At 45.9% G+C, this 27764-nt stretch overlaps 1 pseudogene; it reads left to right on the forward strand.

The window, feature by feature from the left end:
- The first annotated feature begins 1545 nt into the window (after positions 1–1545).
- On the forward strand, positions 1546–27531 carry LOC121838372 (annotated as a pseudogene).
- Positions 27532–27764: the final 233 nt, after the last annotated feature.

A 27764-nucleotide genomic window follows, 5' to 3' on the forward strand; every position in this document is an offset into this window, starting at 1 on the left:
TGACCTCGGTTGGGAACTTCAAACAACCCAAAACGCTCAAGTGTGACGTCAAATTTCAAGTGACATCACACGGGATATCACACGCGATATAAACCCTCGCTCGTCTGGGGAACGAGCCAGGGTTTATATAAAACGCTTTAGGAACGGACTCCGATAACGCAATCGCGTTTCGCCGACGCTTAAGTGTTCTCCCCCCCCCCCTTTTTTTTTATTTACTTCGTGCTAGTCTGTTTCTCTGCATACTAAAACAAAGGAGTTGTTCAGATGTTTCCACTGCGCGAGGTTAGTCCGCCAGAGTATGGCGATATTGTTACACGCTGTCGGTCAGAACTTTGGCCAGTGCACTACGACTGGTAGTTTTTGGTCTTTACCGTGGAATAAGCAGTAACAATACATGGCCGCACGCCGCGGTACGATTCCCATCCAGATCGAAAGGGGTAGCGTATTCCCTAGCTGGGAAAGAAAGGCGGACTAGTCATACGTGCCTAATGACGAAATAGACTGGCGGAAAAAGCACTGGTGGGCGATACTGCAGTTCCAACATTTTAAGAGACCACAGAGTGGCCACCTAATGCGAGCATTTTATTTCTACATCGCTCCACAGCCAATAAATATACTTACTTACAACGTTGGTCGTCAAATAACTTCAAATACAACCCCGAAGCAAAAAACGAGAACGTTGCAAGCCCTGCAGTGCTTGTTTTGAACGATTAGTAACTAAACTAGCGAGTCGAAAGCGATCAATAAGTTCTAAAAAAAATAATGTTAATGTGGAGATGTTAATCAATTAAAATCAAAATGCAAAGTCCCTCTCTTTGCACCAAAAGAAAAGGGTGCCCCTCGGCCTACTCAAAGCAAAACAAAATTATCTACGATTGTGGGCCCGCGCGAACCGCACAAAGACCTTTAGTGACCGCTATTGATATTAATGATGTCATTCTTAGAAGCTGAAACCAAATCGCGGCCAGGTGCGCAAACCAAGCGGCAGTTTGATGTCAAATTCTATGCACGCCTTGAAAGTGCCATAATATGGCACCATACCAGTCGCCATTCCTCCATACATGTCCCTGTGCCCGTACCTTCTGAGCATACATTTCAAAACCATCTTATTTGTTCACATCGGCAAGGCCTGCCGAGAACAAACTGGATGGCGCGAAACTCAGGCTGCAGAAGGTACGGGCACAGGAGCACGGTACGGGGAAGTCGCGACTGATGTAGCGTCAGTGAAAGCAAGTCATGCATCTTTTTTTTTTGATCCCACATGTGCGTGTTGCAATTGAGTAAAAAAATGAAAAGAAACACCTGTAATAAAACAGACGTCCATGCCTGTTTTACTGACGGCGAGGAAACACCTACTACATGATAATAAAACGCGAGGGTGTCAACACGACATTGGGATTCGGCAACCGGCTATCATTTTGAGACTGCGCGACTTTCATTGCTTGATAAGATATTTTATTCCGCCGAGTATACGTGCCCTTAGACGGTCTTGAATTATTGTTTCCGGAGAAACCGTCCGGCAGGTCAAGTACCTATATTCGAAGGATGTGGGCTGGTAGTTGGGCTAAGCTTGTGCTCCTACCAGCAGCCGCCATTGCAATGCGTTATTCGGTGGACAATTTCAAGCTCTGTCCGTACGGGGACATGAGGTCCATCATGGACGTGGACACGGGCGTTGACGATGCCATGGCTCTGATGGGGATGATGTCTTAGAGCAAGTGCGTCGAAGCCATTACCGTCGTCGCTGGCAACACCAATATGGAGAACGCGTATAACAACACAATGAGAGTGCTCAAGGAGCTTGGGCAGACGCAGGTATGTGCAACTTAGCAAATTTACGAGGACTGATTAAGAAGGTTTGAAAGTAAGACTGCATCTGTTTCTATACGCAAGGTGGTGGACGAACAGCGTTCTGCTCGTGTTTGTGAATTTAATACATCCGCAGGTCGAAACCGACACTTGGACCTTCATAGCCTTTAGCGTTTTGTCGCAGCAAGTGAAGGCACTTTTCTTGTGTATGCGTTTCTGTTTTTATTATTTTTAGCGCGAACTGTTATGTAGGAAAACGATGTGCAACTTTTCCTCCGTCAACTTTCGTTTCTGAACAGTTTACGCAAAACCTTATATAACTGCGAGTATTATTTTAGGGACTACGGCATGGTCATTTCTTTTTCTTTTGCACTTAATGCTAATCTCTTGCGTTTGCGAACATAGTTCGCAAACGCCAGTACTAGTGCTTTTTGTTTTCTTTTTTTTATATACGTTGGTTTAAATTTTTTTTTAAATGATTGTATTATTTTTGTTTAACAGACGTGCTGCGTCAATATTGTATGTTATTTGACAGTTAGTGCACCCTTCAGTAGGCCCGGGGGCAGTTCATGGGCACTAAAAAGATCAAATAAATAAACACGTGTCGTTAGAACGGGTGACCAAGGCGTGCTTGTGAAAGTATGGCAGAGGTGCGTAAATGAATATAACGTTAATGTTTAAAAAAAAAATTACAGTTTTCATATATACCGTGTTTATGACCGTGTGAATTCTGGGCCTTTTGAAATTTGAGAGAGAGAGAGAGAGAGCAAAAAAAAAAAAAGAAACCATATATTCACGAAAAGAATTTCGCAGTTCTCTTTATTTTCTGAACCAATCTCGGAAGTATTATATGTCGATTGAATATGCCACATACTGGGCAGTGCGTTATGGGCTGTCTGTAACATTTTAATGAACGTTCGAAGGCAAAGTAATTTATATTTCAGACTAATCCAAGAAACTTCAGATTTTCGAGTTAATTCATAGGCCCATCAGATACTTCGCTGCCGCTACGAGACTTTGCTTACTTCTGTCTCAGGCTAATATTTAGCTTTATATAGAATAAACATCTGAAGGTTTCTTGTGGGAAATTCCTTCAATATACTTTTTTTTCTATTTGCTAGTTTAATTTTTTTATACTTTATTTTCTATTCATTACGTTTTCTTATTTATTAATAATTTATTTTCATTTGAATCTCTTTGAACCTGTCCGCTTTGTAAAAACCTGATAGGTCCAAAAAGGTCAGTAGGCTCAGAATTGGTACCTTCGCTTATGCATGAACGTGGGGGCACCGCGATTAAAAATTCTAAAAATACTCCAAATTTGAAAGAAAAAAAAAGTAAACGCCTACAATAGAGAATAGTACAAAACTAAGAGCGTGTGAGATAAGACGCGCAAAAGGACGAGGAAAGGAAGATAAGCGACGCTTTGTGCGCATGTCCTCCATAAGGAGTACGTGCGCACGAACGCGAGGGCTGTCACAACATGACGCCAGAAGATTAAGAACAAACAAAACTAAGCCTAAAAAGGCACAGCAGCAAACGACAACCAGATGGGAGAACGAAGAACGGGAAGAGAGTAAAAAGAGTTACGAACAGGGAAGAACGGGACGACGAAGGAAAGTGGGAGACGGTGTCGACTCCGCAGAAAACTTACCGAAAACTACGGATAGGAACGCGATGGCTGTTAAAACAGGCCGAAAAATAAATAATAAAACCGAAGGGCAAAACAGCAAAACGACAACCGGATGCGAAGAAGAAGAAATACCGCGAAAGTCAAAACTTATAGAGACGGGAAAAGTCACGTTACCAATGGCTTGCTGTTGTTGACCGACAAAAGATAAATGATAAATCACAACGCAATTGCATAGAGTTATTGCAACAAACTCTACAGTCTCGGCCGGCACTAGTGTGCTGTAGCATTTCGAAGCAGACAGCAAGCAGTCAGAAATTGACTTCCGGTAATGCATTTCCATGGGAAAAAGCCAGTGCATTTTCTCTCTGTGCTCGTTTATAAGAGCGAATATCACGAATAATTTGTACGTACTAGGCACATTGTAAAATTTCTCAGCCACGCAGATGAAATAATTGGTCAGTTACAGTATTTCTATTTGAAATTTGTGGTATCAAAAACGTTGTAAGACCGCTTCGTACGTGCATTTATGTGCAGTGTCGGACACTGTTAGCGCGAATTCGGCGTCGACGCTTTTCAACATCGGGCATATACGTGCCAAACGATCGAAGGACACGGCGAAAACCAAGAAAGACGGCAAGAACTACGCAATAACACTGGATTAGTAACTCATTGTGCATGCAGACGATAAAAATAAATTGAAAGCCACGTAATATAGTCAGATTTCCAATAAATAAGTACTGCTTCATTCTTTCAGCTCATGAATATGTGCGAAGATGCTTGTTCTAGGTTCAAATCATCACCCGCACGGTCCAAATCTTTGCAAATAAGGTGAGCCATAGAGCAGGTGCCCGATAAAAACTGCCCGACATGGAAAATGATAAAAAGACACCTTTCGACATGGAAAATGATAAAAAGACAACTTTCGTAGCTCACGAGATTTATTTTTTGGGTTCCACCGTTTCTTTAACCGATCGTAAAGGAGCACGACGAAGTCATTTTCATCTAATGACAGGACGAGCATATTAGCAATATATAAGCACCACCGAAATGCTAGCAAACCTTGAATACACTCTACATTCCTTTCGATCGTCAGTTTGCTTAGAATCGTCGCTCGTTTTCACGTCCCTTCCTTGAAACAGAGGTTTGGGCCTGAAATAGAGTGAAGTTTAACATCGTTCAGTGGTAGAGAAAAATAATATAAATAAAGAAATTACATTTTCACAATACCAACAAAGGTGCATGCTATCCGGTAACTGAAATCACAAAAGTTATTCATGTTATTTTCCGGTGAAGAGACATAAGTCACGCTTGTTTTCATAGGAATACACAGGGAGGCTGGAAATGTAGACTGCATGCTGTCTGCTTCAATTTGCAACCGGAATTCCCGTAGAAACTAGCTACAGCTCAGCCTCTAGTGTTTATTGTAATAACTCTTTGTTTAATTGCAAGCTCCTAGAAAAAAAAAAAACCTTTAAAATTAAGGCGATTGTCTGTCCGGTGAAATCCGAAAGTTACTAAGTTTTCGCGCTGTAGAGTGGGCTGAAATATAGTCAGATATATTTATTTCATTAAAAGTGTCCTCAATATTTGTTCAATCAACCGTGAACATCAATACGCCACCGCACGCCAAATTTCGCAGTTCGCATGGCTGGGCGTATTGTGACGTCATATGAGGCATGGTAACGTCAGAGTCGCAGGGGTTTACGTATTCTAGGCTTCAATCAACATGGTTGATGGTGCGTACAATTATCGCCGTCGAAGAGCTGAGCTTCCCCCAACACCGTACATGTTGTCTTTTTAAGAACGAGGTTATTTTACTGAGACAGCAGTCAGGAGTAAAGCCCCTCTATCCTGGGAAGAGTGGTGCCATCCATTGTTGTGGAAATGATCGAGACACGTGCCGCTCGCCATTCTCGGAAGAACATGGCGTCTGAAATCAAGCTCAGTGCTGCACTGTGTGGCCATGATCTTCCCAATAGCTCCGCGCTGCACGTCCCTCGTGCTTCGATGCAGCTTATGATATTTTTGAAACTAAAAAAGACTTTAGGCTGGAGATGTCGTGGCTCTCTTTGGATGATGTTTCGTCAGAGCTTCCGCTGCTGCCAACGAAAACGCCGTGCGTTTGATGGGTGCAATCTGAGCAGTTGGGCTCTTTTAATTTAAAAGTCAATTACTTGTGCGGGGGAGGATTATAAATTTGGATATTTAGCGCAAGATATTACTTAAAGCAGTGACAATATAATTTACTCGTTCCCTTAAACAAAAATTTACAGGACGATCCCTGTAAGGGTGGCAGGATATGGTAGGATAAATTAAGCTAACTAAACAAGTTTTTTTCCTGAGCACAGAACTTTTTAGAAGCGTTCACATTTGCGACATGCAGCGGTCGCGGAACCGACTAGTAATATTCGACTAGAGACCACCGACGTTCATACTGCCCAGAACCGGCAAGTCGATTATCAGAGGCTGCGGGGAGCCGCCGTCGATTAGGTCCTTCCCGCTACAGCTTCGGCTCGCATTTGGCTGCATTCCAATCTCCATTGTCACACAGCTACATCTGCGCCGTTTTTGCGGTAAGAGAAATATTCGCGATGTTGTCGTCGGTTCGTTGGAGCCGTATAAAGAAAAGCACCATCGCTCCATTTGCGTGCCCTCCCTCGAGTGGTACAGTACATATCTTTCAACCCGCGCGGCCGCTGCCGCTGCCGCGAACCAAACTTCCGAGGCTAGGAACGGACATGTTGGTTGCTTATTCGGCACAAATTCCCCCCCCCCCCCCCCCCCCCCCCCCCAAAGGCTGGCTCCCTGCCTTCCCGGGTCTCACGGCTTGTGGTTTGGGCGCCGTGGGACCCGCAAAGGCAGGGAGCCAGCCTTTGGGGGGGGGGGGGGGGGGGGGGGAGCGCTTTATTCGAGCTCCAAGTGTTGCTTGAACCAGCTCCAGCCTAGGAGTGCCCGTCTTGTCGATTCTTCCTTCCGTCACACGTCGCCTTTCCTCGACGCGCCAATCAGCGCACACCACGGGTAACAAAAATATAACAATCACACAACCCGACAACCCGTCGGCGACGGCGCTGAATATGCTGCCTCATGCACGTCGCATACATGACACAGGCAATATCGAGGCTCACCATACGTCCATTTCTTAGGCGCTGCTGATTCGTTCAGCCGCCGGGCGTCTGGAGGCGACCGGTCCGAAAATTTGGTCTGGAAGATACTGCCCCGAACCGGTCACTTTCGCATTTGAACTGTCGCTTTTGCGACAAGAAAACGTGTTGGACGAAAGTTGCCACTTGCAGGGTGAAACGCGCCTTTAGAGTGCTGGCTGCTACTTTCTACTTAATGCCTACCACAATGTTTTGTTTTTTTCTTTTTTCTTACTTCCAGATACGGGCAGTTTTATGGTTTCTTTTGTGTTCGGAATTGTGGAATTTTGGGATGTTCTATTAGAACCTCTCATTTATTTAAGTCATGGTTACATGGCCGAATTTGGAATAACGACGAAGACGCGAAGTTGGCGTCTGTTCCGGCCGCTGATCCCAAGCCGCCTCCATGCCGTCTCCACGTGCAATCTTGCGCCGTATTTGTGTATACCCTCGTGCGTAGGATTCCCTCGCGGTGCCATGAAGTTGTGCAATCTCGAGGCCATACGGCAGCCATTGCCAGACTAGAGAACAGTACTCGCGGCGCCATGGTGAACCTTGGGGCTCTTATTCAACGTTATGTAAACTGGATATTGCGGGGAACTCGAGCAAGGATGCGGCAAGTTCTGCCGACGACGCGGCACATTAGTCGGGTAACGTAATCCGATGTCTTCAGGAGCTGTTCGGGTCGAGCGTAGAAATGTTCGTTCTGGAGCCGCTGCCCGTCGGTGCGTACGTGACCACAGAATAGGGAGCTTTATTAGACCGTTTTCATGCGGCCGCTCTGCAGAGCGGAGCGCGGAATTGGCACTGCGCCAGCGCGCCGATGTTCTTGGCTGCAGAGTTCCGGGTAGGGGAGGGGCTTAGCGGAGCGGGAAACACGGTCTACTAAAACTCGCTAATAATGAAATAAGCTACCAGAGCATTACCTATTTTTTTTAAATAAATGCTAATGTGAAGCATTGAATACTGTCAGTTTTGTTCCTTTGGCTGCTATCGTAGAGAAGTCGACGAGTATGGGTTTGTAGACGGTAGACGAAAATAAATTTGCGCCAGCTGTTTAAACATTGCAATATCAAAAATGGAGGCAAGGACATGAAAAAGCAATGTGGAGAAGAGCCTTTAATCCCGTAACAAATTGAAACACTCGTGTTTTACCTTTAAAACGTTCTATGGTCGCTAACCTCAACCAAGGAAGTCATTCACAAATGATGGCATCTGTATTGCTCCAAAAGACGAAACCTTCATAGATTGAAAATGGCGTAGCAAAAATGCTCCCAAAGGCAAGCATTCACTGTGCTCTGAAACGCGGAAACGAATTCCATGTTTATTTATTGGCCCCAAATGTTGCTTAGAGGGCATTGAAAACAACAAATGACAGTGAAATAGAGCGATAGAAGATAGCCGCAAAACAGAGGTTAAAGAAATCATAATACCTCATCAAAGGTAAAAGTATCCTCTGTGACCGTAATGAGCGAATGCAAAGAAACAAAGTTGCGTGCTAAATGTTGATTTTCTGTTTGAGGTGTATTTCACTCAGCGAATGCCACTGAAACATTTAACCTTGATTAAGGAAACTGCGATAGGAATTGGACCAAAGGAATGATAAGAATTGATCTACCCTTGTGGGAGAGCGTCTTTAGAGCTCGCGACACGAGGGCGCTGTGACAGTAGCGGGCTTGACACTAGCGCACACGACACGAGAGCGCATGACCGGTTTAGCTTTCATATTAAAAATAGCGCAAAAAAAACGGGATAAAAAATACGGAGCTCAGGATACGAGAGCGCACTCCAGTTGAGCCACGGCCGGACTGGAAGCGCGCGCTCTCTTTCTCTTCTTCCGGCCTTTGCAATTGGGGCAATAGCCACCTCCCGCCGCAATTCGCGGGAGGCACTGTCACCTCACCCCTGGAGGGGCTTTAACCCCTGGGCTACCCTTTGCCGTTTGCACAGAGCGCGACTGCCAGTGTATCTCAGCGCTGTCGCAACTTGCGGCCGAGATTTTTATAACCTTTGATACCTGATCCTTACGTTTAGGCCCTCAGCCACTATCTAATCCGCTTCTAATGAGCCCAAAACGGTGAATATTTGACGCACATCTCCGAAAGATTCGGGAGTAAAAAAGGAAAGCCGTTTAGAACTCCCTGTAACGCCGAATTAGAGCCCAGCTCTTGGGGAGGAATGAGTAGGGAAGTGTACTGAGGGGGGAGGAGGAGGGAAAGGTTTTGAGGGGAGGGTAAACCCCTCCTCCTTCTCATCCTCTCCCCTCATTCTTGAATATGCTCCGGGGGATCACCTGACCTCGCGGGGAGGGGGTCAGGTGGCCTCGGGGGGAGGGGGGTGTCACGTGACTTCGGAGGGAAGGTGGGAGGACGGGTCACATGACCTCGGGGAGGGGGTCACGTGACCTTGGAGGGGGCACGCGACCTCTGGGGATCACGTGACCTTAAGGGGGTCACGTGACCTTGGAGCGACCTTGGTGGTCACATGACCTCGGCGTTCACGTGACCTCGCGGTTCTTACGCCTGGGCGCGTGCAACATCTACTTTGCTGCGCGACATTTGATACAGCTCCTCACGTGATCGGATCTCGGCGTATAGCGGCGAGGGCGGCACGCGGCATATGGAAGCAAACGCGAAACTCTGGCTCCCATAGGGAGCCTATACAAAAACTCTAAGTGGGGTGAGGTGGTTGCGCTTCTGGCGGCAAGCAAGTGACCTACATACGGAGAATAAATGCCATTGACTCACGGGCGATTGCAAAGGCCGTAAGAAGAGAAAGATAGCGCGCGCCTCCTGTCCGGCCGTGGTTGAGCGAACACCGCGAAATGCGTGATGTACCCCCGGCTCCACAGGCAGAACAAAATTGTGGGTCGGATCGGATTGGAGCATTGGTGATTTTTAAGTCATTGAATATGCCTTTAATAAAAAATAAAAATAAAACGGGTACGATGATTCCTAACCCGTTGTTTACTGACATCGGTGAGCAAAGGGGGTAGGGGAGTGGGGTGGGGCAGATAGGCACAGGGGATTTCTGCGGTTGGGTGGAGCGGCGAGTCTAAGATTTCTTCAGTGCTGCGGTGCGCCTCTCCGATATGCTATTAATACTTTACTTTTTGCTATATTTGGTCTATTGTCGACAGGTATTTGGGATCCGATCTGTATGGTGCTTATTTAGACGTCTCTCACAAACTTTTAAATACTATAGGGACCAAGCGCGTAGCCAGCATTTTTATTCCGGGGGGGGGGGGGGGGGGGGGGGGGGAGGATTCCAGTCAATTGGAAGATTTCGGGGGAGGGGGGGAAGCCGGGAGTCATGGGTCCCTCCCCCTCCTCCCCTGGCTACTTGATTGTGGCGCCCATGACCGTAATGAAGAAAGATCACCGCCAAAAGCAATCAGTGAAAAACTCGTCAAAAAGAAGTCTTAGCGCAATTTCATCGGACGCACAGCTCTCCAGCCTTCTGACGGATAAAGGAAAACATTCCCTGAAACTTTGCGAAATATATTTGAGAGAGTTTATTTTCTCAAATCTTAATTCGTTCACGCGTCGGATACGGTGACGGCGTCACCTTCTGTTGTGGAAAAAACACAACCTTAAGGCAATGCCTTTTTCGCATGTCTCAAAATGAGTCTACTTAGACCGTTCTCTGCATTCTACAGAATCGTAGCTTCCCCATCTTTGTTCTAAAAAGTAGTTCAATCTTCTAGGGTTGTAGAAGAATGCCTTGATTCAGAAGTGTACGAATACCAACGATATCAGAAATATGTGAAGATGGAAGAAAACGTCTCAGCACAAACAGAAATAAGAGTTTGAACGTAAAATATTTATACATGTATAAACACCGAACTTTTACACGAGGATAGTGCCCCGAGTAGTGAATTTAAAGGATTGATTCAAGGATTCGTATGTCAGCTGTATTTTTCGCCTTAAATCCCCGGAAATTTCACATAAAACACGCAATGTCCGAGCAAGTGGTCGGTTGGGTCGGGCCGCTCGCGCTTAAAGCCCCTTCATGTTTCAAAAATAGCGCAAGCTTCGTTGATGCATGAGGCACGTACAACGTGCAGCTTTTGGGAATATCATGGCGGCACAGCGCAGCACTGAGCTAGATTTCAGACGCCATATTTTTCTCAAAAGTGGCAAGGGGTACGTGTCTAGAGTATTTCCACAACAATGAAAGGCGCCACCTTTTCCAGGATAGAGGGGCTTTACTCGCGATTTGACTGATTGTGCGCTCTTGCGACGGGCGGCCGCTCTAATAGGGAGTTTTTGTAGATCGTTTTCGCTGTCCCGCAAGGCCCTCCGCAACCCGCTACGATAGCGGGAACTCCACAGTCAAGGCTATCGGCGCGCAGGCGCAGTAGCAACTTCTTCGTTGCGGAACGCTTAGCGGAAAGAGCAGCGCGGTCTACGAAAACTCCCTATTGACACGCGAGCTACTGTCGCAGCCCTTTCGAGTCGCGCCCGCTAACGTCGCAGCACTCTCGTATCGCGCCCTCTCGCGTCACGGCGCAATCGCGTCGCGCGCGCTAACATCGTGCAGCTGTACTGTCGGCGCTCTAATGTCGGCGCTCTTGGGTTGATCGTGCGCTCTAGTGTTGTACAGCCTACTCTTGTATGGTGCGGAGTGCATATTGCGGTGACAGGCCGCTTAAGCCAAAGCATTATTCAACATTCCAAGGGACCGTACATCAATAGGTTTCTTAACACATTGCACTATAATTATGTAGAGATGACTAAAGATGGCACGTCTTGTCCATCAGAATTTGAAAGCATGAGCTTACTTGTGTAATGATAAACAAATGAAGAGCATAAGTTAGCTACCTACGGCGTCCGTCTGCTCATGAAATGCCTCTAATAGGCGTAACGACCGACAAATGGAGGCACTTATGATTGCAGCAGATAGAGAGCCTCAAGTAAGAGTGCATTCAACTGCTCGCCCGGGGTTACGTGTTAATTGGCGCCACTAAAATGCAAATTTCGCTGTGGTTCTTAGGCGCCACGGTTGGTTTTTCAACGACACTCTGGTTACAAACAGCCATGGAGATGCTTAAATATTTTGCGCGAAAAAGTAAATAACGCTTTTTTTTAGACACCATTTTTGTTCTGATAGAAGGAGTTTCTAAAGGCGAAAAAGGGCATCAAGCACACTCATAATGCTGGGCTTGGTCGCGACCTGGGCAATAAATATATTTTCATCGCAGTAGTTACCTGACTGGCGCATAAAAGGCGCTGAGGGACTTATCACGATTAGTTTGTTTATTTTCGGTTTAATTGTGCTCGCGGCTGCGGAGGTGATTTATGTGGTTTTCGTTTAATTCTCTAATAAAACTGTTTTTATTGTAGCATAAGACTGATCAGTCTTGTGGTAATTGTTGCGTCGGTGACCTGCACAATGTTGCGTCGGTGACTTGCGCTGTCACATCTCTGAGTGATATACCGCCCCACGCATGCGCGCCATATGTTTTCGCTTGGCGCCCTGGCGAGAAAAGCGGAACGCCGCTGCTGTGGGGATGACTTTCATCTGGTTCGTTCTCGACGATGGACCATGTTGCAATAAAGCAGTAAGCCCTGCTGCCCCGGCGTCTGTCCCGACTTCCCCTCAACGTAACAGTGGCGACGAGATGTCGGTCAGCAAGCCTGGTTGCTGAAGAACCTTGAGCGTGGAAGAGGACGACAAGACTTCAGACAGGACTATGCAGAACAGTTCCGTATCGGGGCAGCCTCCGGAATTTTCTTCGGAGAAAGGCAACTTCGAAGTGTACGTGGAACGCTTTGAAGCTTTCGCAACTGCAAATAAGATTGACCTGGCTACCAAACAACAAGTATTTCTCACGCTTATCGGGGAGGCGGCGTTCACCACACTTCGGAATCTGCTCTTTACGAAAAAGCCTTTGGAAGCCACCTACGACGACATCGTCAAGATCCTCCTGAACCACTACGCTCCCAGGCGTTCGGCGGTGGTAGAACGATACAAATTCTACCGAAGGGATCAACGTCAAGGTGAAAACATCAGTGACTTTGTCGTGGAAATCAAGAAACTGGCAGCTACGTGCGACTTCGGCACGTTTCTAGAGGAGGCGCTTCGAGACCGCCTCATCGTGGGACTACAGAACGACGCAATCCGCTGCAAGTTGCTGGCGACAAGCGATAAAGATCTCACCTTTAACCGGGCCTTCAGCTCTGCCTTGGGAATGGAGGCCGCGCAAGGACAAAGCAAGAAGCAAGGAGGTTCGACGAACAGAAGAACCCTCAGCTAGCACAAGTTTCCAAGAAGACGTCAACTGGCAGCGAAGGTCCACACAGCAACAAGGTAAAAAGAACTTTCCGGCTTCAAAGACAAATGTCGCTTGTACTAGGTGTGGTAACGCACAAAATTCAGAGGTGTGTCCTTACTTAAAGAGCACGTGTTTCAAATGCTCAAAACCTGGCCACATTGCGAAAATGTGTAGAACAACCCTGCTGAAAAAAAAACATTTGAAATTCAAACTGGTCGACCCGTTTGAATCAAACCTGTCGATCCGTTTGAATCAAACGTGATTATGGGATACGGTACCCGTTTGAAACGGTACCCGTTCAAAACGGTACCCATTTGATACGGATGCCCGTTCGACCTGACACGTGACCACACGTTTGAACGTGCCATTCGGATTCGCTAGCCCTAAATAGGTATCGTCTGGGAGGTTGGTCGTTTTAAACTTATTTAAGACGTCCCGAATCTCATAAACGTATTTATAACATGGAGAAAACACGGAGAACAAATGCGCTCGCGTAGGTGCTTGCAAATGGACAGCTAGAAAACAGACACAAAGGATTGTTTTTGAATTCTCCTCGAAGTTTATTACCTCTTCTGACGACAAGTAGAAACGTGCAACCGATCTGTGAAATGTGCGAGGCACTTTAAGCTTTTATACAACTGAGAAGATTGCAAAGCAAAAAAGAACCGAGGTAATTCTAGACTACACAGCTAGACTTTCGGGGAAATTATTCTCCCGGCTGCCGCGTGAATTGGCGCTGCATAATTCTACGGATAACCTGGAAGAGTACGCGTAGACAAGCGGTCAATCGTTGCCAACACGTATTTTGCAGTGCACTTACCATAATAATAGCGGACTTGACAGATGTAATCCGTGATATTTTTCCGTCACGGTCAAAGCACGAGAACCACACAAACACAAAAACGAGAAGGAAGGCTCGTTGAAGCTTCAACACGATGCGGCGCACAAGCTGTCATTTGCCGAACCCAGCCAAACCGCAAGAATTCCTGACTTCTTTGAAGAATCGCTTGTCGCCGATATACGCGTAGGACTTTTCGAACATTTGGTGCAGAGACATTCTCATAAGACCGCAGGGAAAGGCGGCAGATCGAAGCAGGCAGGACCAAACTAAGTTGCAACGGAAAACAAGCAGACAAAAAACAAGCGACTGTCAACACGCGCGCAGCCGGATCTGGCTATGCTTATCAGCGTGGAGCGTGCCCTACCCTCTCTCTGGTCACGTGACAGAGCCGACCAGAGAGGAGGAAGGAGGCGACGGCGAGGTCAAGAAGCAAGACACCGGGACACCCCACCCCCCTCCCTAGCAACCCTCTCCCCTCATGCATTGGCTTTTTGTGGCAATGCAGTCAATGCTAGAAGAGAGGCTGCACGGACCGCTGTACACGCGCTTTTCTTCTCTCTTGGAGTTACCACTGCACGTCGCGTTTGCAGCCTTGGAAAGCAGGCGAAACGCGCGCATTTCAGTACGCACGCTGGAAGTGGCGTCGGCCATGAGCTCGGCTAGCGCCCGAGCCAAAAAAGCACCCAGCACGAGCTCGTAATTTGACTGCTGCAGCGGCGGGCGTGCTCTCGCAATGCTCGATGTTCTTGCAGGCACGTGTTCGCGCTACCTTCACCGCGTCTTGAAATGAAGTGAAACGGACTCCAGAAGTGCATTCTTTCATGCGGTCCCGTCTTCTGCGAGAGAGATGCGAGCTGAATAAGAAAATTTAGGCAAAAGAGATCGACACAGTTTTAAAGTTCTGTCAAAAATATTGGCTCACCAACGTCGCGCGTTTACGTCAAAGAAAAAAAAAATGTGTTCGTTTTAGTTGCAGTATAAGCGCACATGAGCGCACTTAAAATTTAAATACAATTACTTGCATTACGCGGACGATCTGAAATTAGCCAGCCTTCCGGAAACATTGGCTGCGACGGCTCAAACAGCCAGGCGTGCCCAGGCCGCCGTTCTGTACGTTCAATATCAAACGGGCTCCCGAGAGCCGTTTGATTAAACCGGTACAGTTTGACAGTCCGGTCACCCGCTTGTGCAACATGTTCACCGGTTTGAGCAAACGTGCGACAACTTTGCCCAAACGAGCCGCCCATTTGCCCCGACGAGTGACCCGTTTGCCAAAGAAGTGACCAGTTTGCCCAAATAGGTGACCGTTATGGCTCATATGGGGGACCCCTTTGAGCCATAAGGGCGACCCCTTTGGCAAACTGGTGACCGGTATGGCTAAACTGTTACCGCTATAGACCCGTTTATTTTCATACAGGCGCCAAATGGTTTTTTTCAGTAGGGAAGTATCAAAGCTGTAACCACAGTAGAGAGAGCCGTTGAGGAAACTGAATTGTTCGAAGTTAGAGCAAAGCCAAAGGTAAACGCCTACAGTATAAGCGTAATGATTGACGGCAAACAGGTCGAAATGCAAGTAGATACGGGATCTGCTGTTTCAATAATGAGTGAAAGCTCATTTGGTAAAACGTTTGGAAACAAACGCTGTGAAAAAAGCAAGTTAAGGCTAAACGCTTACAATGGAAGTTCGATTCCAGTGAAAGGGCGTTTTAACGTTCGAGTAACGTACGAGGGAAGCGACCACACTTCGCCGTTGATCATTGCGCAGGATGCAAAAGGGACAGTCGCTCCAAAGTTGCTGGGCCGCGACTGGTTATCAAAAGTGCGAATGAACTGGTCTCAGGTAATCTCAGTGCACACGGTCATGACGGAAGTGTCTTGAAAACAGAAGTACAGTGACGTGTTTGAGAGCGGATTCAGCGTAATCAAAGGCTTCAAAGGAAGCTTACTTCTTAGAGATAATGCCCGGCCTATTTTTTGCAAAGCAAGGCCGGTGCCTTATGCTCTCCGTGAAAGCGTAGAGGAAGAACGAAAATCCTTGGAAGAAAACGGTGTAATCTACCGAGTTCAACACAGCGATTGGGCAACACCCTTAGTCGTCGTTCCAAAGGAAGACAAGACAGTGAGACTTTGAGGGGATTATCGTGTCAAAGTAAATCCACATTTGAAAGTAGATCACTACCCGCTTCCGTTGCATGAAGATATTTTTGCGGCAGTAGCGGGAGGAGCAGTCTTCGCTGTCCTCGACTTGTCAAAAGCTTACTTGCAACTAGAGCTCGAGCAGCACTCGCAAGAGCTTCTAACGGTGAATACCCACCTCGGGATATACCGGTTCCGACGACTTCCCTACGGCGTGGCAAGTGCGCCTGCATTGTTTCAGTCGGTGATAGATCAGATCCTTAAAGAAATGCCAAGCACTGCTTGCTACCTCGATGATGTTCTAATTTCCGGTAGAACACACCAAGAATGCGCAGCAAACACCGAGCGCGTGTTGGAACGGCTACGCAAGCACGGAATCCGTGTTAACCCGAGGAAGTGTAATTTTTTTCTGAAAAGTGTCCGGTATCTTGGACACGAGATAAGAAGAAATGGACTGCAGCCAACAAAAGAAAAGGTGGAAGTGGTGTTGAAACCGCCAGAGCCACAAAACGAGAAAGAGTTGAGGGCTTTCTTAGGCTTACTGAACTTTTACGCAAAGTTTTTGCCGTGACTTGCCTCAACGCTAGAACCGATGCAAAAACTGCTCTGAAATGGAAACGCATGGAACTGGACGCAGGAGTGCAAAGAAAGTTTTAAGTGTTGCAAAAAACTCCTGTGCAGCAATGCTGTTCTTGAGCTCTATGACGCAGCGAAACCGCTCAAATTGACGTGTGATGCATCTTCTTACGGTGTGGGCGCAGTTACCTCTCATGTGATCAACGGAGAAGAAAGGCCAGTGGCTTATGCATCTAGAACGTTAAGGGCCGCTGAGCGGAACTACGCTCATATCGAAAGAGAGGCGTTGGCGATCGTGTATGGCATACAGAAATTTCACAAGTATCTGTATGGCCGTCCGTTTACCATCGTAACAGACCACCAACCGCTCACGTACATTTTCGACCCGAAAAAGCATTCCAGCTCCATAGCCGCAGCAAGAATACGCCGCTGGTCCAACTTACTTGCCAGTTACCAGTACACCATCCAGTATCGGAAGGGTGGGTGCATTAGAAATACAGACGGGCTGTCCAGGTTACTGTTACCTTGTCCGCGGACGCAGGAAGCTGTTCATTGTTTCTCGCCCGTTCCTGACATGCAGCTAACAGCTAAAGATGTCGCAAAAGAAACTGAGAAAGACGATCATCTAAGGCATGGTCACGAGATGACTCGGCATGGTTGGCCCAAAGTTGTTGACAAAGAGCTGGAACCATACTTTATCAGACGGTACAAACTATCAATGAACATGAATTGCCTCCTATGGAAAAACCGCGTGGTTATTCCAAGGTCCTTGAGGAGAAGCGTCCTGGATCTTCTGCACGAAGAACATCCAGGAGTTAACAAGATGAAAATGCTTGCTCGGGGGATCGTTTGGTGGCCCAACATTGACAAAGAGCTTGAGGGGTTTGTCAGAGAGTGATATTTGTGACAGTGTCCGCGCTTCGGTACCGACTGTACCGTTACAACCGTGGTTGTGGTGTTCCAATAATTGGGAACGCGTCCACTTGGACTTCGCCGAAAAAGATGGCAAGACTTTTCTGGTTATGGTTGACTCGCATTTCAAGTGGGTTGAAGTCAAACTCATGTCTAGCACAAACGCTCAGAAGACGGTAGAGGTCGTACGGTCGGTGTTTGCGTCGTCAGGACAACCGGTCCAAGTTGTCACATACAATGGTCCACAATTTGCTAGTCACGAGTTTCAAGAATTCCTTCGTAAGAACGGAGTCAAGCACATACGAACGCCACCATACCACCCGCAGTCAAATGGGGCCGCTGAACGGGTAGTTCAGACTGTAAAGAAGGCTCTGTTAAAATCGTTGTTGGCAGACCAAAGGAATGACTGCACAAGGAGCATGCAGCACAAGATTGACAATTTTCTTTTTCATACAGAATGACACCGCATTTTTTACGGGCAAAACTCCCAGTGAACTTTTTCTCGGAAGGAAACTGCGAACGAGGTTATCTATTTTGAAACCAAACATGACGCGAGCAATGCAAACCAAAATGGAGAGCATCGAGTAGAGCTCGGATGAACGACGTGGTACTGTTTGCACCTTTTCTGTGTGGGACGCAGTAATGGTGAAATCCGTGAGGGGTGAGAGTGTCAAATGGTTTAGGGGAAAAATGATCAAGGTTGTGTCTAACGTTACATTTTGGGTACGGGTACAGCAGCGCATCAGATTTGTGCATGCAGAGCCTTTGAGAGCCGTGAACTCTGCACATATCCCCGTGCCAAAACAGGTCGCTCAACCTTATTGGTCTGCTCTACATGACAGCGCTGAGGATACACTTGTGGAAACGGCTGACGGCACAGGCCGCGCAGAAACTGGTCTGGGTGGTCCTGTTCACCCGCACGTCTCTCCTAGGCGAAGCACTCGTGCCAGAAGACCAATAGACAGGCTGGCGTATCATTGAGTGTGAATATTGAATTGGATTGTATGAGTTGTGTTATTACATTTTACTTATACTAATGCCTTACAAAATGTACGTTGGTGTAATAGCGACTGTAGACTAAAAGGGGAAGAAATGTTGCGTCGGTGACTTGCAAAATATTACGTCGGTGACTTACATGTCATATCTTTGAGTGATATACCGCCCCACGCATGCGCGCCATATGTTATCGCTTGGCGCCCTGGCTAGAAGAGCGGAACGCCGCTGCTGTGGGGATCACTTTCATCTTGTTCGTTCTTGACGATGGACCATGTTTCAATAAAGCAGTAAGCCCTGCTGCCCCGGTGTCTGTCCCGACTTCCCCTCAACGTAACAGCAATGAGCCACACTAAAAAGTACAAAATGCCACAAAAATAATAAAACACTAAAATGGCTTTCAAAAACTAAGACCTTGGCAGATCTTGTGGCAAATCTCGAAAATGTGTTTGACTGGTCACATTCTTGTGCTAAAATTTCAAGTCAAAACTCTTAGTACAAGGAAAATAAGAAAATAATAACATATTTTTTCCGCGGCGGAGCGGCACCAGTCGGGGAGACGCCGAACGACGGTCACGTTTTTTTGCCTTCTCCAGAGATGGCGCTGCGGATTCACTGGACTCTGACTGGACGCGCCGAGCAAAAAAGGACGATTCTATTCGAGTTTTTGACTCCGTGCGATACTTGCCAAAATAAAGTAGTTTGGGTTTTCAGTTAAGTTTCACAATCCAGAAAGTGTCACGCCATAAATATGAATAAATAAAACTGTCAAATGCTGCTCCAGATGTGACGTACATTCGTCTGCGACGGTTCTTGTTTCGTGCATCGTCTGCTTTCAGAGTTTGACGTTTGAATAAGGCACGAGGGGCAGCCAGGAGTGTGCCCGAAAAAGCAGTGTTTGGGTGGCTCCGAAAAAAACCGTTGAAATTTGAAGTGCGGCATTCCTAGTTGCAGTCAAATGCCTCATTCACACACACATATACTAGCAGGAAAAAAAAAAGTGAAACTCTCTGCTTGACGTGCCCTGCGCGAACTTCGATACATTTTTCCAGCCTCCTCTCGTAGTCCTGAAAGACGGACTCCCGCATTTCATCACAGATGGCTTCGAATGCGTCGATGATGTGTTTTTTCAGCTCCTAGGGGTCCTCAATCGCCAGGCGTGCACTTCGACTTCTACGTACAACCCAGACAAAAAGAAATCTCAAGGGGTGAGGTCTGGAGACCGAGGAGGACAATCCATGTTCGGAGAGCCGCGGCCCACCCATCTCCCGGGAAACTTGTTGTTGAGCCAGGCTCTCACATGGGTTGCAGAGGGGGGGGGGGGGCGGGGAGGGGGGGGGGGCTCCATTTTATTGGAATATGCAAGCTTCACGTTGCGAGTGTGCAGACTCCAGCTCTGGTAAATTCTCTTCCTCCAGCACCTTGAGGTGTCACCGGTCACCGTCGAGTCAAAAAACAACGGGCCGACGACACCCTTTCGCCATATGCCGCACCACACGACGACTTTCGGCAACTGAACAGGATGTTCGGTGAATCAGTCCGGGTTCGTACCAGACCACAAACTGCAGTTCTGCTTGTTGACGTGGCCGTCGTGATGAAAAACAGACTCGTCCGTAAAGACCAGGAAATGCAGGTGGCTGAGGTTTGCCTGAATTTGCTCCAGCTCGTCCTCGCAAAACTGCAATCCCCGTGCGTAGTCCTCTAGTTTCAGTTCGTGCTGGAGCTGCGCTTTGAAAGGGTACATTCGCCGGCGAAGCACCCGCCACACGAAGCCCCGGCTTAGGCTGAGCTGACGGGTAGCACGCCTAATCGAGAGATGGGGCTCCGCTTCGAAAGCGTAAAGAACGACTTGACGCTCTTTTCGTTACGGCGATGTTTCTACACAGTTCGGATATTTGTTTGTCACGTTTCCGTCTTGAGCAAACCATGTCACCCACTTGATGATACTCTGCCGAGTGGGTGGTCTTCTGTTGAAGGCGGCCCGGCACTTTGTTCGCACTTGTTCGCACTTGCTTGAAACTCCCTGTCGTTTTGTAACAGAAATCCAGCTGGAACCTTTCGTTGGAGCTCAGTTGTCGGCTGGTGAGGAATTGAACAAAATAGTAAAAGAAACGGCGATAAGAAATGAAGTTGGCGAACTGAGACAGAAGCGCGAACGTCAAGCTCAGAAAGCAGGCGATGCACGAAACAAGAACCATCGCAGACGAAGGTACGTCACTTGAAGTGTAGCATTTGACAGTTTTATTTATTCATGTTTATGGCTTGAGACTTTCTGAATTGTGAGACTTAACTGATAACCCAAACAACTTTATTTTGGCAAATATCCCACGGAACTGAAAACTCGTATGAAAGCACGCTTTTTCACTCGGCGCGTCTAGAGTCACTAAATAAGCTACGCTTTCAGAGTAACGCATTCCTTTTCTTTGGCATTTTTCCGACAATACGGTTGCTCTATTTAACAATATTCTGGCTCGCTGCGGCATCATTGGACAACGGCAGTCACGTGAGCCGCTATCATCATCATCGCGTTTTTTTTAACACCACCATCTTGGGTCCAGCGATCCTCTGCCAGCTGTTGTTTGCTGTTTACTGCGCGCGCACGCTGAAGACCGTCGCTCGGCGCGCGCGTTTTCCGTGTTACGTTGAGATACGAACAACACCGCTTTGATCCGCTGCCACAGCTGCGGCCGCGGCAGTTGGCGCAGGCGACGGCTACAGCTCGGCTTGGCTCAGCTACAGTCACTCCTCCATTTGCGTGCGGACCCAAGATGGCCCCGCATGACGGGCTTCAGATGCGTAGTTTGGGGGTTTCGGTACTCTGAAAGCGTAGCTTTATTTAGTGACTCTAGGCGCGTCCAGTCACCGTCCAATGAATCCGTAGCGCTATCTCTGGATAAGGGAAAGAAACATGGCCGTTGTTCGGTGTCTCTCCGAGAGCTGCCGCTGAGCCGTTTAAAAAATCGGTTATCCTTTTCTTGTTTTCTTTGCACTCGGCACCCCGACTGGAATTTTTAGCAATTCACTGTAACCAGTCAGACATTTTTGAGAGAAGTTCATACAAGATCTCTCAAGACCTTGATTTTTGAGAACCATTTTAGCGTGTACAGTTTTTTTTTTTTTCGTGACGCTCTGTAATTAGTGATTTGAAACGCTCTCATTATTGTATATAAATGGTGCTCATTGCATTTTAATAGGTTTTCATACACTATAAGGCATACATCTAAATATGACAGCTTAACCGATTTTGTGTTTTCTTTTCTCAGTTCGCGAGGTATTAAATTTCAGAATTTCAGAACTATAGCGACGAGTTAAAAGAAAACATATACGAAAACTTCTGAAGTGAACCGACGCGCGCGAAATCGCGGGGAGAGATTTTTCAGTCGTTCGCTTTGCTTATGTCATTCTTTTGCCACGTGGATAGAAAATCTGTCCACGTAGACTGAGAATTGCTTCATGTGAATCTGAAACGTCTCACGAAAATGGTTGAGAGCGAAATAAAGGATTTAAGCTTTTCTCGTGATTTTTTTTTTCGGCCCACATTTTTTTTTTTTTGAGGTATAGGATTAACGTTTTTTCCTTTTTCACGTTGAAGGGACGTCCCTTAACCTTGATTTTGTATTTTTAAGATTCCAGTTTACAAGGGCGCTGACAAGCCAATCCTCGGGCACTGGGAACCCGAAGAGGACTACTTTGGCTCCGACAACTTCGGAAACGTGGCATCGAAATATGTCATTGAGAAAAATACAGCTCGAGATGATACCTTCGCACCGTTAAAGTTGATCGAGTTGATTAGAGCAAGCCCGAACCGAATAACGCTCATACTGCTTGCAGCCTTGACGAACCTTGCCATTGCGCTCTTGGTTGATTCGAACATAACAAGAAATGTGAGCGAAATCTTCATCTTGGGGGGAAACATCGAAGGTAAGCTACAACTCCATTATCCTCTATTGAGAAAAAGAATTGATTAAGTTGTAATTCAAGCAGTTGACCCCTCAGCACAGTCAAGTATCGCATTGTTTTTTCTCTGAACCTCAGTGGCAATGACGTCATTGTTTGCTCATGGTGCAAAACCGGCGTAGTCGCGTAGTTACTCTCAAAAGAAAAGCAACAATGGATATTAGTGTGTGCGCAATAGACTCCCCTGGTGAGCGTGCCAACATATAAAAAAATGTGTATGCTGCTTAAAAAGCGGGAATCTGTTGTTTGCCTTTTTGGAATATTTTAGCGTGCATCAAACGACACGGGTTTCGTTTAGTGATCATTCACGTTTAAGCTTGCTCAAATTATAGTTCAGGAAAGTTTTGACCCTGCTGCAAAACCTATTTCACACGTACCACGTAGCTTAAATAATAATTTCAGAAGTCTCTGGGCAAATAATGACCTCATTTTGATTAAAAATGTGTCCATACTGTCGTCTTTCATATGAAAACAGCACAGTTTCCCGGACAGAAAAACAAAACATTCACCAGAATCTGTTTTATTGGGACGAAACGTGCACCATCGCGTAAAAAAAAAGAAGAGAAATGTTGGTTTTTGCGAGTGTAAAAGTTCCTATTTTTCAACTTCACGCTGGAACACTCCCGGTTAAGACCTGGCTGCGTCTAAAAGGGCACACCCGTTCCCTGGACTATGGACGGCGTATTCTGCAAGAAGCGCGAGTCTATAGAAGATCAGTTTTTAGATTGTTATGACGCATTTCTTTTTACTTAGATGTGGTGCTGCGTGCTCTGAAGAATGGAATTTAACTGCAGATGGAATACTTTTTTTGCGCGTTAACTCAGCGGATCGTCTGCCCTATGAGTTAATTAAGTTGCTTGGTTTACACATCTGGAAGAGCCCCATGGTGGTGTGTCTTGCCGATGTAGACGTAGCATCCTGTGCGCCCGTTCTCTTCTCAGAGCGTCACAAAAATTCGAGAAGTATATCAGGTGCTGGGACAGGTCCCAGATCGGTTGGTCGCCTGTCCTGGACAGGCTGGCCACGTTGAGATCCATTTATTCAATCAGTGTTGGCCGTGGCTCGGCTGGTGTGTTGAAAACATGTTTGCCCGCATGAGTCTTTTGTGCACTAAAACACTGTGGGAAAAAAAAAAAAGTGGTTGAGTGGGCTAGCACACACCAGCTCGGAGAATGTGTAGCGACAGCTCGCGCTGCATGACCCAGGAATACTGGGTTCAATCCTCACCCCTGCCCGATTCGATCTAAATTAGCATCGTACCGGCTTTTGGTCGTGTATCACACTATTGCGTGGTGCATGCTAAGAAAAAAAAAAAAAAACAGGCTAGCGGTCTGACAGTGAAGTGGCGCCCCCCTGCGGCCTAACTTTCGATGGCCCGCCAGTCTCGTCAGGCTCCATTGATCGCCACCTTGAGCACAGGCTCTCGCGGTCACTCATCGTCCACCATAACCAGGCTGCGGGTCCTCTTTTCTCTAGGCGGGCGCCTCGACACCGCTGTCCGCGATCCCGGGCTATCGTAACAAGCGGTTCTACTGCATTAGATAAATCTCTCATCTAAAGCTGAGCAACCAGCCACCCATTGGGGCTAACTTCCGGTTGTGTAAACATACTCACAACTCAATTATTCTACAATGGGGGAGCATCTGTTGGGTGCAAAGATGGTACTTCTTTAGCAAAATGAGTAACAGTCAATAAGTGGGTGCAGCGGAACGATAGCCTTGAATGTGAGTTTGAGTTTATGCTTATCCTGTAAAACAACCTACTAAAATTATCCTTAAAAAAAAAAAAACAGGGCACGGTAACATTCGGCCTGGATCCGAGTTCAACTTCCTGGTGGATCCAGAGGCCGCCCAGGTGGTTCTTGATCGAGTAGAATGCAGAGTCACCATCGTGCCCTGGGAGGCAGTTCTCAAGTCCACTCTGCCATGGGTAATCAACGGAATCCTCTCGTTCCGCACGTTGGCACGTAAAGGCATTAACTAGTGTTTACTAGCTCGAGCCAAAAGAAGTTGTTAAAAAAATGTTCTCCCCGTTTCTTCTTTTTTAATTAAATACAACTGACATCCTAAGAAACATACGGCGTGTAAAATCCTGAGTATTTTATTATCGCTGTGTAGGCACTTGAATTTAGCGTTAGTCGAAAACCAATTTAGAAGAACTAATCACGAAGCTAGGTACGCAAAAAAATGTTTTCCCCGTTTTTTTTTTTAATTTTATTAAATACAGCGATAAATTTAAGAAACATACGGCGTCTCCAGTCCCGAGTATTTTGTTATCGCTGTGTAGGCAGCTGCATGTACCATTAGTCGAAAACCAATTCAGAAGAACTAGTCACGAAGCTAGAAATGCAAAAAGTGGTCTCCCCGCTTTTTTTTAATTAAATACAGCCGACAATTTAAGAAACGTACGGCGTGTTTAGTTCCGACTATTTTGTTATTGCTGTGCAGGCACTTGAATCGGGCGTTAATGAAAACCAACTCAGAAGAACGAAACACGAGGTTAGAAGTCTTCACTGCTAACCTCGTTCAAGACACCCTTCTTTTACCCAGATTGCATTCCGTTAGAGATATATGCTCGGGTTTTGAGTTTTATGCCTGTAAATATGCTAAAAAGGAGCAAATACCGATGGTGGGTTTTGACGATTGTTGTGTGTGGCGTTTTTGAACGAATCTCAATCTCCAAGTATTCAAAAGAGAGCTTCTATATATATATATATATATCATTGTGATATATACGCGAATCGGTAAGACGACATTATAAGTAGTATTTATTATTCGTCGCTCCAATCTTCGTAAAAATTTCTAAAGATGCCTCCGCGGACAACTGTAACCTAAATTCTGAATGTTTTTGTTTGTTTTTGGATCCACTATGTTTAGTATTGCTTTTAAAATAATACCACGTGTAGAACCTTTCATCGCCTTTCAAATTGGGCAAAGCTTGTCCTTTTATCATGTACGAGTACTGAGAAATAAATTATGAAACAAAGGTTTTCACTTTTCGTTCAATTTTAGCAGACTGAATAATTTTTTTTTTCGCCGCTTTCTTTTTCCATTTTCTTTTACCGAGAATACATTCCCTTTGAGGTATATGCACTGGTTTTGAGTTTTCAGCCTCTCAATATGCCAAAAAATTATTCTGGTTTGTTATCAACGTGAATTTCGCATTAAAATATAGAATTTGGCATATAAAAATCTAGGTTTCCAATAGGATGTGTATGTCACTCTAATGTTTTACAATATTATACTTTGACATTTCTAACGTAGTACAGATTATGTAGCGCATAGCGTTTAGGCTTGAGTCCTCTCCAATAAGCAGCGGCAGAAATTGTCCGAAAATCCGCTATCGGCAGCTGCGAGTTTTTAGTGTTTAGACGTTTGGAATCACAAACTTGTTATTATACGCCTAACTACGTCAATGTATTTTATATGATTATTTGTGAAACGTCCCTTAGATTATTATAATAAAAATAAAATATACAGCTATAACCCATAAACCCACCATCAGCATTTGCTCTTTCTTAGCAGATTTAGAGGCTTCAAACTCAAAACTAGTGCATATACCTCTAACAGAAGGTATGCTGGCTAAAAGAAGAGTGTACAAAAAAAAACGGAACCCGACAAAAAAAAATATGCAGCATTTTGATATTGAACAAAAAGTGAAAACCTTTTCTGTTTCCTAATTTTTTTCTCAGTACTCGTACATGATAAAAATAGGAACTTTGTTTGATTTGGAAGGCCATGAAAGGTTCTACACGTTGTATTATTTTAAAAGCAATACTAAACACAGTCGACTCGAAAAAAAAAAATATCTGCAATTCAGAGTCACAGTTGATCGCGGAGGCATGTTTGGGAATTTTTACAAAAATCCCCAAACGTAGTTATAATGTCGACTTACCTACTTGCAAATATATCACACTAAAGATATAGATGCTCTCTTTTGAATACTTTGAGATTGAGAGTGATTGAAAAACGCTACACACGACGATTGTCAAAACCTCGTCGTCCCAACCCGCTTCTTTGAGATTTCTTTTTTTTTTTTTTTCAGAAATGGAACATGTCGGGGCATTTAAATAAAAAGGATTGTTCTTCTTTGGAACATCCGCCACGAAATATAAAAATTTCAAGCAAACGAAAAAATATGACTGCCCCTCGTCGCCTTAACCCAAATGAAACCGCCCATATATACAGTAGTGAACAAAAAGATATGATATTTCGTTTCTTTTACAGAAGTACTGCTCGACGTCTAGTTGATTGATTCATATTTAAGTAAGCATCAGTTTCTACTCTATAAATAAGTTAATGTAGTGTTCCATCGCAATGTTCATATCTATATCCCAGTTGGAAGAAAAGTTACCCACGCAAAAGCGGAAATATCATATATTTTGGTTCACTACTATATTGCAGAAGGGAGGATACATTGTCATAGTCATGGGTACTTAGATTCATAGATTCATATGCATAGTCATAGACACATTTCAGACGAGAGGATACACAGTCAAAACGAATGTAGAGGCACATTGAATAAATCTTAAACAACATATTAAACTTGTTCCGCAAACAATACAACAATAAAGGATAGTGTTACAATGCTGCACAAACAAAACAAAAACAACAACCATAATATTGAGGAAAGAAAAAAAACGCAGGTGAGCTGGAATAACCGCGCCCTGCACATCATAATCTGCCGGCGTCTGTATCTACTTACTCCCCTAATCCAATGATACGCCCGCGAGTGCAGGCTTGATCCTGGTATCTTTTCTTGTTTTAAAGGGCGTATTTAACAGCACAGTGGAAGGGCAGGGCAAGAAGGCCAAGTTCCTCAAGGCACTGACAAATCACACCATCAGCTGCTGTCTCGGAAACGGAAAAAGCCCTGGTTTCAGCCTCGGAGACTTCCTCGCCGTGCTGGCCGTGGTCGATCCCTCTTCAGTACACGAAAGGCTGCATCACCGCGTTGCTGTGGAGCTGACCGGCTTTCACACAAAAGGGATGCTTGTGCACGGATGGACAGCCGACATGCTTCCCCATGTCAATCGAACGGTGGACATTGTGGACTGGTTCAACGCGAGGAACATTGAAATGGCGTTTACAAAGACGTTTGGCTAGTTCTGCGGGTCACAACGAACAAAGAGCAGATGAAATATTAGCAGGAGTATAGGAAACGGACAGAGCCTGGGCTGATCTTGAAGTCGTGCAAGTTTTTGTTTTCGTGAAGTAAGGAAAGTGAAACAGCAAGAGCAATACCTAATAATGATCTAGTCGGGAGTTTCTAGACAAGATAATTTTGTATTTCTAGTCGTTGTTTTACTATCTGTTCAGTGCGAAAAAAAAATGTTTCATTTAGTCTAGACATTTGAACGACAAGTGATTCCAAATAAACGTAAAAATGAAGATGTATCATTATGGCTATTGGCGTCTTCATCGCATTGCTCGCCCTTTCGCGGTGGAAACAGGAAGCGCGCTCTATCGAAGATCCCCTGTTTCTCCT

The sequence above is a fragment of the Ixodes scapularis genome, unplaced genomic scaffold (genome assembly GCF_016920785.2).
Source record: "Ixodes scapularis isolate PalLabHiFi unplaced genomic scaffold, ASM1692078v2 PGA_scaffold6__148_contigs__length_123643588, whole genome shotgun sequence".
NCBI lineage: Eukaryota > Metazoa > Arthropoda > Arachnida > Ixodida > Ixodidae > Ixodes > Ixodes scapularis.